At 40.0% G+C, this 16,629-nt stretch overlaps 1 protein-coding gene and 1 long non-coding RNA gene across 6 annotated transcripts in view; one reads left to right on the forward strand and one right to left on the reverse strand.

Moving 5' to 3' along the window:
- On the reverse strand, positions 1-11,586 carry LOC141953768 (uncharacterized). The gene is made up of 4 exons (XR_012631996.1): positions 11,177-11,586; positions 10,754-10,852; positions 6,654-9,252; positions 1-4,203 (listed from the first exon to the last, which is right to left on the reverse strand). It is a non-coding gene; the product is annotated as an uncharacterized LOC141953768 (long non-coding RNA).
- A 253-nt stretch (positions 11,587-11,839) lies between these two features.
- The window catches only part of GNB1 (G protein subunit beta 1), a 45,376-nt gene continuing 40,586 nt past the window's right edge, over positions 11,840-16,629 (forward strand). For 2 of the 5 annotated variants that reach the window (XM_074892576.1, XM_074892581.1), the window contains exon 1: positions 11,840-12,079. The gene's annotated coding sequence lies outside the window, so the exon portion shown is untranslated. Of the gene's footprint in view, positions 12,080-12,643; positions 12,897-16,629 lie in introns of those variants that run through there. The other 3 variants (XM_074892577.1, XM_074892580.1, XM_074892578.1) reach the window with 2 other exon arrangements.

A 16,629-nucleotide genomic window follows, 5' to 3' on the forward strand; every position in this document is an offset into this window, starting at 1 on the left:
TTCTGGCAGTGGAAAGAGGCTTTATTAAAAGTACTGAAAATGTCATTCATCTTTATTTGTATTACATTTGTTATGAGGATTTAAGCCCCAATATAGAACTATGGGGAGACGCAAAAATTGAAATTGACTAATCTGATCATAAAAATAAATGAAACTCAAAACAGAAACGTTTTAAATAGTGAGAGGTATATTCACTTCTTATATTTCTAATACTATAAGGTGTTACTGATAGCACTTGTTTTTCATGGTTTGTTTTTTCTCTAAGATGTTCGTTTTAAATCTCTTACAAGCTAAATTATCTGTAGGTGCATTTTGATGTTGGCCCATAATCCATAGGACTAAAAAATTAAGTAAAAGGGAGGAACATGGAGAAATGAAACCATTTGGTTACTTTTTTTGAAATATTAAATTCAAAGGAAACAAACTTATTCTTTGAAGTGATATCCAGTAATCTAAGCTGTTCAAAATACTGCAGTAAATTCACTTATTTGAAATTGTCACCATATTTTTTTGTATTTTTTAAGGAAGTGCTGAACAGCACATTGACATGTCAGTCTTTCACAACACTGAATCTTTTCTAGGATGTTGGAAAGCTTTCAGGAGTCACTAAAGTTACTGGGGAATTTCACTTACTTGCAGGCTAGGATAACCTCAAAACAGGATGCATCAACAATTCTCTAGATTGTTCTGCTGCTGTTCTATTACCAATGCAAATCTCTCCTGGTACCAGAGTGGTACAAGTCACAAAAGATACAATGGTCTTTATGTTTTATTGGATTAGCATAATACACATCGGTAATATAACAGCATAACTCAGCCTAAACACACATAGGCGATATTATAGCTCTGTTGCTGAGCTTTGGTAGGTAAGAACTTTGTTAGCATGTTGCTCACAGTATAATGTAAAACCTGGTTTCCAGCTGTTAGAGTTCTGAAGTAAAAATGTCTTTAATGAAGCATCAAAACTGAACACACAATAATCACCTACAAATAGAATTTATTATCAGTTCCTAAACTAATATGTTCACTTAATTAAAAGTTAAAGGGTTTTGGAGAACACTGGGTTTTTAATGGGTTTTCCTCCTAGTTACATGTTTGTTCATGGAGACCTGTTACCACTGGGGAAAGTGGGTGGTTTATGTTACTTTGACTATCTATTTTTTGAATGTGTTCCTTGACCCTTTAGAACTTCTTAGTCCAAATCTGTTTGTGTTTTAAGGTTTATCAAAATATTTCCCATCAAAATTATTTCTTCAATAAATATTTTGGCTTGACTAAGCAAAAATATACATGTAGAGGGGCTTATTTTTTTTCCATTACGTGTAATTGTATAAAAACTCAGTTTTGCTTGCCATTTATTTACTAAAACGTTAATTCTTCCCAAGAGAGAAACTTCCTACTGGCTCAAACACACACAGATATTTCCACATGCAAATCTCGCAAAACACAGGAGAAGGATTGTAACTTTTCTCATCCCATATCCCTGCCAATGAATTTTGAATCCTATTTCCAGAGCTGAGAAACAGAAATCAGTAACAGCAGGAACAATAGGTACAATTTCTTCATCTCTTCCAATCCAAGAATCTCCAAGTACTTCGAAAGTGTAACTGGATTAAGTTTTGCAATACCATTGCGCTTTACTGTGAACATTCCCTACTGGTGCATATAAAGCAAAGGAGTTAAATAATTCATTCAAAATCAGCCTCCACCAAGGCCAAGAATAAAACTCAAAAGATTATAGAGTCCCACTCTGGAATTTCAAGCCCACCTTCCTGAAGCAGCCATAACCCATTTATTTTGTGCTGTATGGGGGAACTATCAATAAGACTGTTCTGCAGGCAGGATAAACTGTAAATGGATTTTTCTTTAAACAAGATAACCGACTAAGATAGCAAATCATATATTGACACCCCTGGAGGGAGCTGAAGAGTTATAAAGATAGTGGAAGCACAGATGAGAAGAAAAATTAAGTTAGATTTCCTTTAAAGTAAATGACAATGTTCATAAACAATAGTTAGCACCAAGGAAATGCTAAGATACAGTATTTGAAATGCACAGTACAGAAAGGTCTATATTGTATATAAAAACAATCCAGCCCACAACTTATTTCCAATGTTGTCAATGGGAGTTATTTCCCTAAGAAATGCAAGCCAGCACCTAAAAAAGAAAAGTACATTTTATTGATTTCAACACAGAATTTTGTATCAAGCCGATTCGTGGATATTGGGGAAAAGGTGGAATTAAATGAAAAAGTTATGTTACCATTTTATAACTTATAAATAAAGTTATGAGAAATTCTGCATGTTCCTTTTTATCCAGTGCTGAGTAACTGAAGCTGCCCAGCTCGTGTTGAAGTGAGGCGAGTGTATGCTCACCTCTCTGTTCAAGATGGTATTTGCTCTTGTATTTTTTAATAACCAGCTTAAGCATTCAAGCATGCACGGTGAAATTCTGGCTGTTAAGACAGGGGTAAAACTCCTGCATATCGTGTGTTCATGTAACTCAAAATCTCTTCCGAATGCTTGGAATAGAACTGCTTGGCCTCTGAAAATCAGAAACCACTAACTAGGCAACTGTGTCTGTCAGGTCCCTTGGGTAGTGGCTTGAGAGATGTTTCACTTTATGTGTGTTTTCTTTTGTTGCTTGGAAACATGAATTTTATAAGCACCTTTTTTTCTAACAGGTGCTCACAAGAAAGGGTTTTGCAGAATTGGGATCTTTGCTGACAAGTGGTTTGGGCTTTAGGATGTTTACTGTAACAGAATCCCAGAGGTCACAAGAAAAGTTCTGGTTTTGTAAATTAGAAGATTCTCCCTACCCTCTTGATCACGGGAGATGACTTTTCAGAGGCAGAAGAAGTGCAGACCATTGCTGCAAGTTCTTTCATTCTTAGCAGCAACTGAGAGCAGGGTAGACAGGGGTCCCAAATGCTCACACTTTGATTCCGTTAGCTTGGGCTTTTGCAGCTCAATTCTGTAAAGACATTTCCTTCTTTCTGCTCCTCCCATGATCTTCATGAATTTCTCATACTAATTCCCTCTGCTCCGGTGTGTAAGGAAACGCAATATGCAGGTCTTTCTCGGAATCACTGTATCATTTAGCCTGCTCAGGTTGTGGTTTAATGTACCATTAGCACCAATTTTCTCTTCCAGGTTTTCTATGCAGTGCTTTCCTGCCCAAGGCTGGCACAGCAGGGAGCGCACGTAACTAAACCCACAGACATGGGACCTGATGACTGGGGATTCTTATTGCTTCACTCACAACTTCACGCCCAGCTGTGTCATTTAACCATTTCATATCTTCAGTCCCTAAAGCTCTTGGGGTTGCTGAAAACAACAGCCTATATTGTCATAACGTCTATGAACAAACCCTACACGCCTTATACAACATTCACACAGACTTTTCTGGAGCTGATTCTGAAATAATGAGATTAGCATGTGGTTTTTGTTCTTGGAGTTCTCTACCACTGCAAGAACAGAGTGGTTGGGCTGAACTCAGTTCCCAGTTTTGCTTGATATGGATGACAGAAGTCTACCCATTTTTCAGATTATCTTTCATCACTGTTTTTGCTCAGTCCCAGTACACTTTCCCAAATAAATACTTACCTTTGAAGTACAGGATGTAAGCATTCTACTAATTTTATTACCTACTGTGATTAAATTAATGACTACTGAACTTTCTAAGCATGCCTTAACCCTTTCCTGCATCAAGAAATAGGCTTTGCTTGACTAAACATAGATTCTCCAAGGACAGTGGCACAAGTCCCCCGACCATAAATATTTTTGCTTTAGGAATGCAGTTTTTGTTCTCTGGATGCTGGAATCAGCAGCAGCACTGAAGCTCTTCTTCCACTGCAGCAATGAAATAAGGTAAGGCTCTCTGAAAGAACAGTGCTCTCATCAGTAATTCCGATATTTGGTAGCAGCTTCACTAGGACACACACCTGTGCCCGCTTTCTGAAACTGCTGTGTCAAGGATGGAAGGATGTTCTATAGGAACCTGACACATAGCTAGGCAAGCAAATTCTTTCTTGTATTTGGAGGCATTTTTTGCAGGCAAACTTCACTGCAGGTCTGATGCGTCTGACATCACGTTTAGCAGCTAGGCTGAATTCTCGATGTGGATTCTTCTCAGCATCTCCAGGGTACCAGTTGTTTTTCTGTTAGTTGCTCAGTAAGACAATGATCCCCTTGAGGGAAGTCCCTTTAAACAAGGAAATATTTCTTTATATTTAAGCTTCTACTCAAACTGCTTAATCAGTATTCGTGCAACTGAAGTGTTACTTAGAAGATTATTTACTTAAAGGAAGACGTACAGGTGTGCAGTTGGTTGTGAGCATGTGTGTATTTTTTATACATTTATGTGTGCACACACACACAGTAGAATCTGATTTCCAAGCTTATTATCACAACGCCCTTTGTTGCTATTATAGCTGCAGGCTAGGTGTGCATACAGGAGAACATACTTCCATTTACTTGCTTCTAAATATCTGTACACTCACTCCTTCAGGTCCACCTCAGCCCTGAATGACCTATGCTCGTTACAGGATATGAGATTTTGAAAAAGATGTTTATACCTTATTTTATATTCTCCCCTGTTCCTCACAATGTTTACTGTGATTCAAGCCACTGCAAAGCCAGCTATGTTTGTTCCATGCCACTAACAGATTTCATCATGTTGAAAAATATCCATTGGCCCAGGTAGGGCAGCCTCTTTGCCTCAAGCACTAAAGGACTTTTAGAAGCCAAGCTATGGCTTGCCAAGTTTAAAGGTACAGCAAAAAATATAAACTAGTAACCCACACTTGAATATGAAGGCAAAACTGAACTTGATCTTGTACAATCCCCAGCACATGGAAAAGAGCTCTGACAAAATTCTGATTGGAGGAAAAAAGCACCAAACCCCTATTCTTCTGGATCTCTCAATAGCGGGTTGTATAAATAGAAGAAAAAAACCTGAGAAAGGGGTTGGTAAGTGTACAAACAGGCTTGGACCAACCTTAAGACACCCATATGTGTTTCAAGGGTGGAAGATGAACATACAGAAAAACTCGGAACAGAGCCTACTCCCAGCAGAGAAGTTCTGTTATTTTGTTAAACAAGTATACATCTGGATTACAAAATCATATATTTGTGTCCCACCATGAGATTGTATCACAGTACAAAATTGTGGCACTGACTGCAAGGAATACTACATCCAGGTTCAAGCAGGCCTAACATTTCATCTCCCTTCTTTCCATAAACTGCTGGGTGGTAGTGGCTAAATAATTTGACATCGTTATGCATCAGTTTCCTACATCTAAGACAAGAGTAGTGATTATTTTTTGGCTTTGGAAAATGCTTCAAGGTATGCTAAATATAACAATCACCCTCAGGAACTAGGCAATACAGTTTTATAATTGTTGAAGTCAAAGATGCATATGGCATTGATTTTTAAATGGGTCACAAGGAGGTTTTCCCCTGGAAATAAAACTACCTCAGCCAGGATTGATGAGAAAACAAGACTACACATAATGCCCTTCAGGACTTATGCAGACCAGCACATACTGTCCCCATGTAGCTTATGCTGCCTTTGTCAAGAATGAGATATCTATTACGGGACTGTCTTTGTATATGCTTATTGCATTCACAGTAACATAGATGTACATTGATGCAGTAGAATGAAATCTATAGGAAAGCTGTGGGCCTTCACAACTCTTTCGCTTTGCTTACAGACAACGATGGATTTTTTCCAAAGGATTTTGAAGCGACTTGCAAAGTCTCTCAACAATTCCGAATTTCCTCTTCTTGAATCCATGTCACAGATAAACCATTCCAATCCATACCATAAGTAAGAAGTTCAGTATCATCTTCCAAGACTGTATTAGTTAGGAAACTCAGATATACAGATTTTCCTGCCTTTTTTGCCCTAAATTAGATGAAGACTCTCAAAACTAGTTCCCCCTACCTTAAAATCTTGTCAATTATATTCCCTTCCGACTAAAACATTTTCGCTAATTTTATGCTTTGTTCTCAGAATTTGCTTAAAATAACTCTTTTGTTCCATAGTAATAGGCAAACTGAAAGAAACTGTGAGAATGCAGAATGTAACTAAGGAGACTGAGTTACTCCTACTTCTTGCTCTGCCTGGCCTCGCTGAGTATTTCTATTCAGTGTGCTTTTATTTATTTAATTTGTCTAATGAACGATCTTGATACTCTGCTATCTGGGTCCTTCCTCAGAAAGCAGCAGCCATGATTTTCATTCAATTGCTAAAGAACTGGCAAATAACAGCAAGTTGGAACAGTTCTGAATCGTTTTTGGTTTGTTTTTTTTTAAATAAAATAATAAAAAGAGTTCCCTGTCCTCTGAACAGACTTGGGACTGAAGCCTAGCTGAAATTGAAACATTGTAGCAGCTTCATTTAATTTTGGTGGAAAGACAGGAGAAACAAGGGTTCTGGATTGCTTTGGGGACCAAACGGAGTGAGAACTTCAAACAAGATCAAAATCACATGAACGTCTCTATGAATCTCTGCAGTTTTAACAGAATGCATGCTATGGCAATGAAAGGCAGACAAAATATTCTGGAATAGGAAATAGTGCTGGTGTGATTCTGGAATATGAGGTGGTCCTTTGAGTTATTATTTTGGGTAAATTGACTAGAAACACTCACCTGAAGTCACAAATAGAGAAGTAGGCAAAACATAGTTATTTATTACTTCTGTAGTATTTTTATACCATCTGAGGAGCTATGCCATTTTGAGAAGTGCTGATTTTTCATCCTTTTTTTAGAAAACATAATTTAGACCTGTTTGGTGACAATTATTCTTTCAGAGTCCAGGAGCATCTTGAGTTATCCTAAGAATCATGACGTACATTTACTCAGATAACAATATGTAATTTTTCATTATAACAATGCAGTAACAACGCTATTTGTATGCAAAAATGAATTCATTTCTAAGAAAATACAACAATCCTGACAAAACGTTCAATAAAACATGAATATGGTATATTTCTAAACAAGATGCAATGGCAATTTCACTTGCAAATAAAACCCTTACTCATTAATACCTTGGGGACCAAGTTACATCCTTGCTCTCCTTGTTGAACAAGAATACCTCCTCTCAGGACTATGCAGTATCTGTCCTTGTATCTTTTTGCTTTTGAACAAGACTTCCTACTCCTGTATCCTAAGAAAAGCAGCTGTTGCCTTTTTAACCATCACACTGATAAAAATCTGATACGAATGCCTCCCAAAGTACTGCAGTATGCATCATTAAGTGACCAAATTTCACTGTTTCTAAACAATGTAATAAGGCTTTGAGACGCAAATCACCTCACAAGTGGATTAGCAAAGGGGCAAAACCAAACTAATTTTAAGGTGAAGTTTCCACAGATTTTGAAGGATATCACAGGGCATGGTTACTTGTCATATAGCTATGTCATGAAGCAGTTCATGAACATAACCTGTCTGGTCTGCACATTCGATTGAAGGTTATTGCCTCTGAACAGCAGGAGATGTCTGAACAGGACACACGTGGCTATCTGAGCCACAGAGTTTCACCATGTGGCATCCTGCAGATGTGAGACAAAGTTTTACAGACCTGATGACCACACACATAAGCGAGCAGAGGGGTATGTAGGAAACATTCCAGGACTTTCACTCCCTGGAAGTACTCCTCCTCTCTTACACAGAGCAAGACCTCTGCAGACAAGGGAACTAAAATGGCATTTATGGTTATCAAGACTCATACGTCTGTATTTCACAGATATTTTAAAGCCTCCCAGTAGCCTTCATTTTTACCTGTTGATGGCAGTCACACTCACATAAGAATGAAAGCAGAGCCTGGAGGCTGAAAGCTAGAAAGCAACTTCTGATGTGTATGCAATCATTGGCTCTGTTTAAGCAGATGCCCTATTAATCAGGAGTTGGTAAAAGTATAAAACTACACATGTCATAACTCTTCCCCCATTTGGAAAAGTTTCACAGTAATACTGAGACAGCCAGTTTTAATTTTAACAACCAATTTCTTTGTATTCCACAAAAGGCTTGAGACAATGATTTTTCACAGCCTCACCACCAGTGTGCTATAGCAGTGCTGTAACATGCAGGTCTTGAAGGGCAGAGCAGCCTGCAAAACCAGGTGTTCCAGGAGCATGCCAGGTATGACAGATTCTGGCTAGTTTTGTCATCGTGTTTGAAGCGGCTGAAGAAACACACAAACTAGTGAAACTGCCTAAAGATTCGTTTAATACAGCACGCTCTCTATAAAGGGGTTAATATCAGCTGATTGAGAAAAAGGTGCAAGAAATTTTGCAACTGAGAACTATGGAGCAACCTGCTTACAGGAGAGGTTTTCTTTAGATCTTAGCCAAACTTCAGGAGAAAAATTTCTATTTTTCCTTTGGCTAACGTAGTCCTAGCATATGTGGAAGCCTCAAGTTTGAGAAGTTTCACAATTTTGTGAAATTGTGTGAGTTACATTTCCCATCTATTTCAGGTATTTTAATTTGCTTTGGTTATACTAGCTACTTCAAAGTGGACTAAAGAAAAAACAAAGATTTGGTTTAGTTAATTATGCATATTAGATCTTCAGGTATTAGCAGATATTTTCAGCTAATTTCTTAGTTACAAACAATATTTTTGCAATATACAGAAACAGATAAACTCATGCATCAAATAAGTCCACTTATTTCTGGTGATTTACATGCTTTTCCACTGAATACTACAATCTAGGACAGTTTATGTATCTGTATGCACATTCAAACTAATGAACATTAAAAATGAAAAAAATTTTTTAAAATAAAGATAATGCATATACAGTAGTGTCCAGCACAGGACTATATGAAGACATCAGAATTAAACACTCTGTTGCACACAGTAACGTGTGATTCTTCTGAAAGATTTTAAAATGCAGCAAAACTGACTTCTCCAGTGAGATTTATAAAATGAAACAAAAAAACCTCACCCACCCCACCTTGAAACAACCCTCCACCCTGTAAACAACCATTTCCAGTCTTCATAATGCCTCTTCATACCAGTAGTGTAACTATATATCAATCAAATTTTTCACTGGAAAATAAGATATAATTAAGTCATTGTATCAGAAACAGGAACTACTGCAACAGTTGTATTTTTACAAAAGAATAGATGTGGTGTGAAAAATTAGCTATGTGTATATGTGGTCATAGTCAGCATGTATAAAAACATTTGGCTGGTCCAGTTTCCTTACCCAGATTCCATGGATTTAAAGAGATGGCAGAGCACAGACCTGTGGACAGAAATTCCCTTTAGCTCTCATAAAATAGAGAATGCATAAAAATTAGAATTTTAAAAAAATCATAAATTCCTAGGAAAGGATCTCAATGTGTACTTTATCAAAAAAACCCTATGTTTAGGTACTATAATTGTCCCACTGCTAAAAGCACATAAGAGAATTATAAGGAAGAAAAGCAGCATTTATATGATAAGGCATGTGCAATGGGAAATAAGCATGCATTAGTTTATTATGATATAGTCATTTCACACAACTATTCTTCTAGTCCAGTAACAAAATCTCAATGTCACTACTCTCCCAAAGCAACAAAAGGTGATTTACTATTTGTTATGAACCCCCAGAACGTTATTTTTGTTCATTACACAAAATTCTTCTATATGATCCAGTGTTAGCTGAAAATTTTTCACAAAATCTCCTACGACTTACAGATTTTCCCTAGCAAAACAAGGGTTTTTCTTTTTAATCCTTTATCATACTTTTTTCCCCCTGATGTAGTAAGTGGTCATTCTTTTCCACAGAAATCATGGTGTATCCCCAGAAAATCATTTTAATCTCTGCTGTGCATAAAAGCAATCTCTAACTAAAAAAATAATTAAAAAAAATCAGGCAACTTGCCTACTACAAACCTCCCTGAGACTTTTTGACTTAAATATTGCAGTACTGTGTGCAATTGCTTTAGAAATCTCTAGAAAAGTTTGCAAATATCTAAAAAACTTGTGGTGTTTCTTAGCACTTACATTTAATCAGTGTTTTGCAGACAGGAATGCTAGATGAATCTCTAGCCCCAATCTAAAGAACATCCCCAACCTGCATACACATGGTTCCACAGATTTTAATGGGATAATTCCTGTCCACTACGCACATGCATACGTATTTCTTTTAGGGGTAAAAAAGAAATTATTTCCCCATTGTTACTGAACAGAATATAAGAAATTTGGGATTATAATTCAAGAATCCTTTAGTCTAATGTCAGTAAATTTCTTATTTTGTTATTTGTGAATCCCAGGGTGAAAAATTAAAGCTTTAGCACAGCATACAGGTTATTTAAAAACAAACGTTTGATTATTATAAAACAAAGGCTTAACCATACCAGGATCTATAGTTATTCATAACAGACAACCTAAATAATAGCCAACCCACTTTCTTATAGTTTAATTGGCAAACCTATTCTTTCTCTTACTAATTACAGGTAGCCACACCTACCTTCCCAGAAGGCATGATGGCAAGTAACAATTTGCTTTAAATTCTGGGGAAGTGAGCAGCTACTAGGGGGAGAATCTGCAGAAAAAGTATTGGTCTCTTTAATCTTTTTTGGGTTTGGGGGTTTTTTTTAGTATTACAGCATAGTCTGCATAGGTTTTTAATACAAAATTTGCTATAATGTTGTGGGGCTTTTTACTTTTTATTGTAAACCTACTTAGGTAATCTCACCTCTTAACAAAGTATAAACAAATAGGGGGAAAAACCCCCAGATTTAGACTGTATGTATACTTACTTTATGTTATTAAGTAGCAACGTTTTAGTATGCAAGTGCTGGTGTGAAATGATTCCATCTTGGTAACATGTGTCCTGTCTGGTTTATATGAGGCCCAGTCTGTAAAATAGAAATTACATTTTTTTATGTTCCCTTATTTTTTTCCTTGACTTGCTCTTTTCTCTAATGCCTTCCTGAGCAGTGAGGCTCATCCTTGGGAGAAGAATATGAAAAGGCAGCTCTGGAAACACTGGCCGTGCAAGTACCCTTACAAGCAGCATTATAAGTTGTAAACCTACTGAATCGTCACTTGTTTTCAAGTTCCTGAGGGAAAAATGGTGGCATGAAGGTATTTACTGCTTGCTGGCCTTCCTTGAGTAGCGTTTTAAGACCTCTGGCCCTCACCCCCACCCTTACTCGTGCTCGGCACTCCAAGGCTCTTACATTCAACATGGCTTTAGTCGGGTGAAGTATCTGCTCCTCCTCCGGGCCCTGCTCTCTCTGGGCGATTCTCTCCTTAAACACCGCCGTTTGGGGGGTTCAGTTTTCGGGTCTGTTTTTCTTTTGTTCACGCCAGGCTTTCAAATACTTGTTTGCGGCCTGGGCGCGGCGGGGCACAAACAAACACACTGCCCCCCCCCCCCCCCCCCGCCTTCCTCTCCCTTCCCGCCCGCCCGCGGCCTTTGTTCGCGCTGAGGGAGGAAGCGCGCGGCCGCCCCACACCGCGGTGGGCGGGAGACCGGCGGTTCCGCGCGTCCCTTTCCCGCCGCCCCGGGGCTGCCTGACCGACCGACCGAGCGCCTGGAAGGGCGTTGCCGGCCGGCGGAGGGGGCCGAGGAGCGCGTCCCGCCCGGCCGGTCCCTCAGCGAGGCGGCGAGGCCTCCGGCGCTTGCCAGGGCGGGGCCGCGCCGGGGGCGGGGAGGGGAGCGGAGCCCAGCCGGGGTTTCCCGGCCGGGCAGTCACGGGCGGGGCGGGAGGAGGAGGAGGAGGAGGAGGAGGGTGGTGGCCCGGGGAGGGGGGTGGGGGGGGAGGGTGAACCGCGCCCAGGCTCTCGCTTCCCGATGGCTGCGGGGAGCTGAGCGGGCGCCCAACGCGTGAGGAGGAGTCGAGACCCAGCGACACCCCCCTCCCCCGCCGCTCTCTCCTTCCGACTCGGCTCCCCGGCCGGCGCCGCTGCCTCCCCGGGACCAGCCGGGCAGAGCGCGGGCGGCTCCCCTCCTCCTCCGCCCCCTCCTCCTCCTCCTTCTCCTCCGCCCCCCTTCCCCTCCCCAGGCCGGCGGGACGCGGGCAGGAGCCGCGGGCAACGGAGGCGGCGGCCCGGTTGATGAGCGGCGGCCGGAAGGGCAGGTAACCGCCTGAGGGGAGCGGCGGCGGGAGAGGGGCGCGGGGTGGGGTCCGTACAAAAGCCTCGTCGCCCTCCTCTGCGCCTTCCCGCCGCCCCCCGCCTCGCCGAGCCCCCGGCCCCACCCTGAGGCCATCTTCCCGCCGGCGGCGGCCCCGGCTCCCCCCTCATCCCCGGTTCCTTCTTCCTCTGCGCGGCTGCGCCCGTCCCCCGCTCCCCTCCCCCGCTCTTCCTCCTCGCTGCCGCACTTCTCCTTTCCCTTCGTCCTCCCCTTCCGCCGCTCCCTCGGTTCTCGCGTCGCCTGGGCACCGGGTTGGGCTCCCCCCCCCCCCCGCCACGGCGGTGCCCTCCTCCTCCTCCTCGCCCACCCGTTCTTCACGGCCCCCGCCGGGGAGAAGGGCGGCTCATGGTTTGTCCACCTCTTAGTATGGCGGGGTTGGAAATAGCCCCCCTCCCCCGCGCTTCCCCACCTCCTCGGTGCTCCAGCTTCCCCTAAAAAAGAAGTGTGTTTGTAGCTGGAGGAGGAGGAGGAGGAGAAAAAGGTGGGGGTGGGACTGATTCTCTCTTGAAGGCTTTAAGGCGAAAAGGGAGGAGACCTTGGATCTTGCGGGGTTCCATTTTTAATTATAATTACGCTGTAGTGGGCTCTGCTAGACGGTTTGAGGTGTTTTCGTGTACGCGTTAGAGATACAAAAGGCGAGTTTCCCGAGCGATCCAGCCGGCAGAGGGAATATTTGGAGAGAGATTCAAGAAAAAGCTATGGTGTGGCTGCTGTAATGGTGGAAAACTGATTAAGAGGAGACGGGGGTGAGACAAAACAGGGTAAGACTGCTTCCAGCAGCCCCCAGTCCAGGGAAGGGCTCGCAGATTGGGTTCATGCTGTGTGTACTGGGGGAGGGAGGGGTAGAGAAGGTTTTGTTCTCTTTAAAATCAGAACTGAGGATGGATTTAGACCGCATATTTCTTGTTCCCCCATGTATTACGGTGCTGCATATTTCTGTGTGCCCGTAGCAGCAATAAGGAAGATCATGGAGGGTGTTTGCTACAATAGAAAAATGGAGTTTTCTCCTCGGAAATGTTGTTAAGAATGTTATTTCCATTCCCAGCTTATTATTGAAAGGATTTGAGTATTTTATTTTTTTACCTATACAAGGGATATTTAAGGTGTAGACAAGGGATATTTAAGGTGTAGGATTTTTAATTTACAGCTTTGTGGGAAATGAAGAGGTGTAAAGTCTTGTATGTAAATATGAAAGAGGCGAGGTGTTTTACTAAAAAAAAAAAAAAAAATCTTGTCCAGAAGAAGATCAGAATGATATAGAGGTGGTTGTAAGATGTCAATTTATCATTCCTGAAGATGAACTGAAATTTTAACGAATGTAATATTTCATTATTCTCCACCAAAGTCATGGCTGGGACTCGTTATTTTAATAAGGCATCCTTTTTAGGATGCCGACTGCCACGTTATTATGTATTGTCTCCACAGTAGAAAATAGGAGGAAAGGACTGTAAATGTAAGGCTTAAGTGGTTATTGAAACGGCTTTTGAGAATAGTTGGCTCAACTTGGAGAGGTGATTTAAGACTGAAAAATTAAACATTTTGGTGCTGTATAATATCCTCACCTCATCGTGATTTATCCCATATTTTAAGCTGATCTGCTAAACACAAGGATGTGAATCAAGACAAAATGCTGTCGATGTGTATGTGAAATACATGTGAGAAAACGAAGATACTGTGTTAAGATCTAAATTTGTTCTAAATGTAATATATCGGAGTTTATTTTTTTCCCTTGTGGGCTATAGGAGAGGAGAAAGAGAAGGAGTGATAATAGTGTAGTTGTTTTGGTGGCTGCAGATTAGCCAGGGTGTGTGTTTGATTTTCTTTTTGCTGTGAATGAATGGATCTTTCTGTGCCTGGGCCCAATAGCTGCAACAAGATGGCGTTTGCAGCAAGGCAGCTCTCATTTTTCAACTCCTCCTCACCACAGCTTTGCCAAACTAGATCTTATTTCGTAATTGTATTTTAGATTTACTTTCTCGTTCTCTTTGCTTTCTTCTTTTTTGGGGTAGGGGTAGGAGGAGCATTTGGAAGATTGTTGCAAGAAATTTGTGGGGTTTTTTCTTAATTTTTGTGAGCTTCTCCAGATAGGAACTAGGTGGGAGGAGTAAATAGTTTTATTGAAATATTCACATAGGCTCTTACTGGATAAAGGGGTGACATGATTTTCTTTTTTACCTTGCAGTGCCTGCTTAATACCATCAAAATGTTCTTGGCTTTTATTAAGCCTCTTGCTGAAAAACAATATTTTAAACCTAGAACACAGGTATACAAAGACTCTGCTGGGGCTGTGTACTGTTGCTGGTTCTCTACTAGCCAGGTAATCATCAGACCCCGTGCAGACAGTTATCTTTCTGTAATACAAGAGTCTCCCATCTGCTTCAGAATGCTAACAATTTGTGGAGGCTTTTAAAACTGCTTTTGACCCGGAGTTATTGTCGTACTCTAGGTAACTGTTCTTTTTATGGGAAAGAATAAAAAAGGTTTGGGGGATATTAAAACAGTTCTGTGTCTGTGAAGTGTTGTATTTTACAAATTTCTAAAGCTTTTTATGTGTGCTTTTTGGTAGCTTTTAAGAAAAATGGACTTTCAGTTTGTAACTTTTATGATATTTCACCAAAGTACCAAGCTTCTTCACTTTGGTAGCCTAAATGAAATAGCTTGGTTAATATTTGATATACTGAACTCAGGCTTAAAATAATACACTTCCCAGCAAGAAAAATAAGAAATGCTTGTTATGTCTTCTGTATTCAAATGACCTCCAAATCTTTGGTAATATCAACCTTTTTAGTACTCTTTATCTATGACTTAATGTATAATCAGTTGTTTGTTAGTTTATTGTAATATCCCAGCTGTAGTTCGTACAGAAGGAATCTAGGAAGCAGAAGAGATAATTTGCAGTTGAGGCTTCTGCTATTTGGTTTGTTGTTTGGTTTTGGTTTTGTTTTGGTTTTTTTTTAAAAAAAGCAAAAAAAAAAAAAGCTGAAATTAGCTAACTGCATTTTACTCCTCTGGTATGTCAAGAACAATTTTTTTTAATCAAGAATACTTGTCCAATAAACTATTAGTTCCATTTGATAGTGCTTTTAATGTGCTGTTGAACTTGAAACTATTTGTGCAGTGTTTTTGGTACCATGGCCTTTCAGTACATGATCAGAAAGGAGGAGGGTGAAGTGGGACTCAGTATTGGGTAAGATAAATTGCATTTATCCTTGCTGAGTCCTTGCAGCTGCTAACTCAGTACATAGCAAGCATCCTACCATGAAATCTTTGGCAACATGTAAAGTTAGAATTCCACAGTAAATCTTAGCAGACAGTTTTTAAGTCGTCTCCATACCTCATGAAAATCTGAAAATGTTGTATTTACATGTAATGAGAATACTACTTGTGTAAGTAACCAATAAAGTTTTACATAACTAGGAAGTGTGTAGAATTTTGTGTAGCATTATTCTTAATATCCAAGAATAAACACTCTACAGCTATTAAAAATTTTAAAACTAGAACAATTAAACTAATATACTTAGAATAAGAAAATCCTTCAATTAATGCAATTGCTTTCAGGATCCTTTAATTATAGTAGAAATATATATCTTGTGCTTGTAGGATGCCTTTTCCTGAAATTAAGCAAGATGTTGGCTGCAGTGTGCAATAACTTCCTGGTGCTTTGGAGGCTTCAATTTGGTCATGTGGAAAACAACTATAACTGTTTCTTCTTAAATATTACTTAGTTACGATTTCTCAATCAGTGTGAAACAAGATGCCAATTCATATGAAAGTTGTGTTGCCTTTGTAGGTTCTTATGATGTCTGTTGCTGTAGTTAGGAATGTTAAGTGTTACATTTAGCTAGTTTTGTAGTTACTGCAATAAAAAATTGGAGTTGCTTCCTTTCTGTGAAACCAGCAATAGATTTGTCTTCTGTATGTCGGGCTCAGCTCATGTTTTAGTCGCTGAATTGGATTAAATTCTTACTGTCCATGGATTTTGGCTCTCAGCATTAGTGGATTTGGTAATTGATATTATCAATTTTAATATCCAGTTTTAGCCATATGGCATACCATATTGTTTCAAGAATTGCATTTAGTGCTAGTTTGTTATTAGGAAGTTGAAATGAGAAATCCTGCATTCAAGTGGTTGCATTATGCTTATGTGAGTTGCCTTTGGAGTTTCTACTGCCTATGTTCATGCCAGTATTTTAGTGTTTGGGTTTTGTTTTACAGTATTTTACTGGTTATGTTGGGGAAAAAATCTATAACCTTGAAAGCAACTAGCTTGTGTTAATTAAATGTTTCTTAAGCATGTGATTGAAGATAAAGTGGAAATTTTTTCAAGGGAGTCACTTGATTGCTCGAAGTGCAGACTCAAAATCAAAAGAATACATATGCCATTCAAAATGTTTTTTTTCTCCCCACTGATAATGTTGGAACTAGTATTAGCCTAGGTCGTGATAAAAAACAAAAATACCCCCAAGCCCCTATGTTTCTATTTAACATAGTATC

This window comes from Strix uralensis, chromosome 23, assembly GCF_047716275.1.
Source record: "Strix uralensis isolate ZFMK-TIS-50842 chromosome 23, bStrUra1, whole genome shotgun sequence".
NCBI classification, from domain to species: Eukaryota; Metazoa; Chordata; class Aves; order Strigiformes; family Strigidae; genus Strix; species Strix uralensis.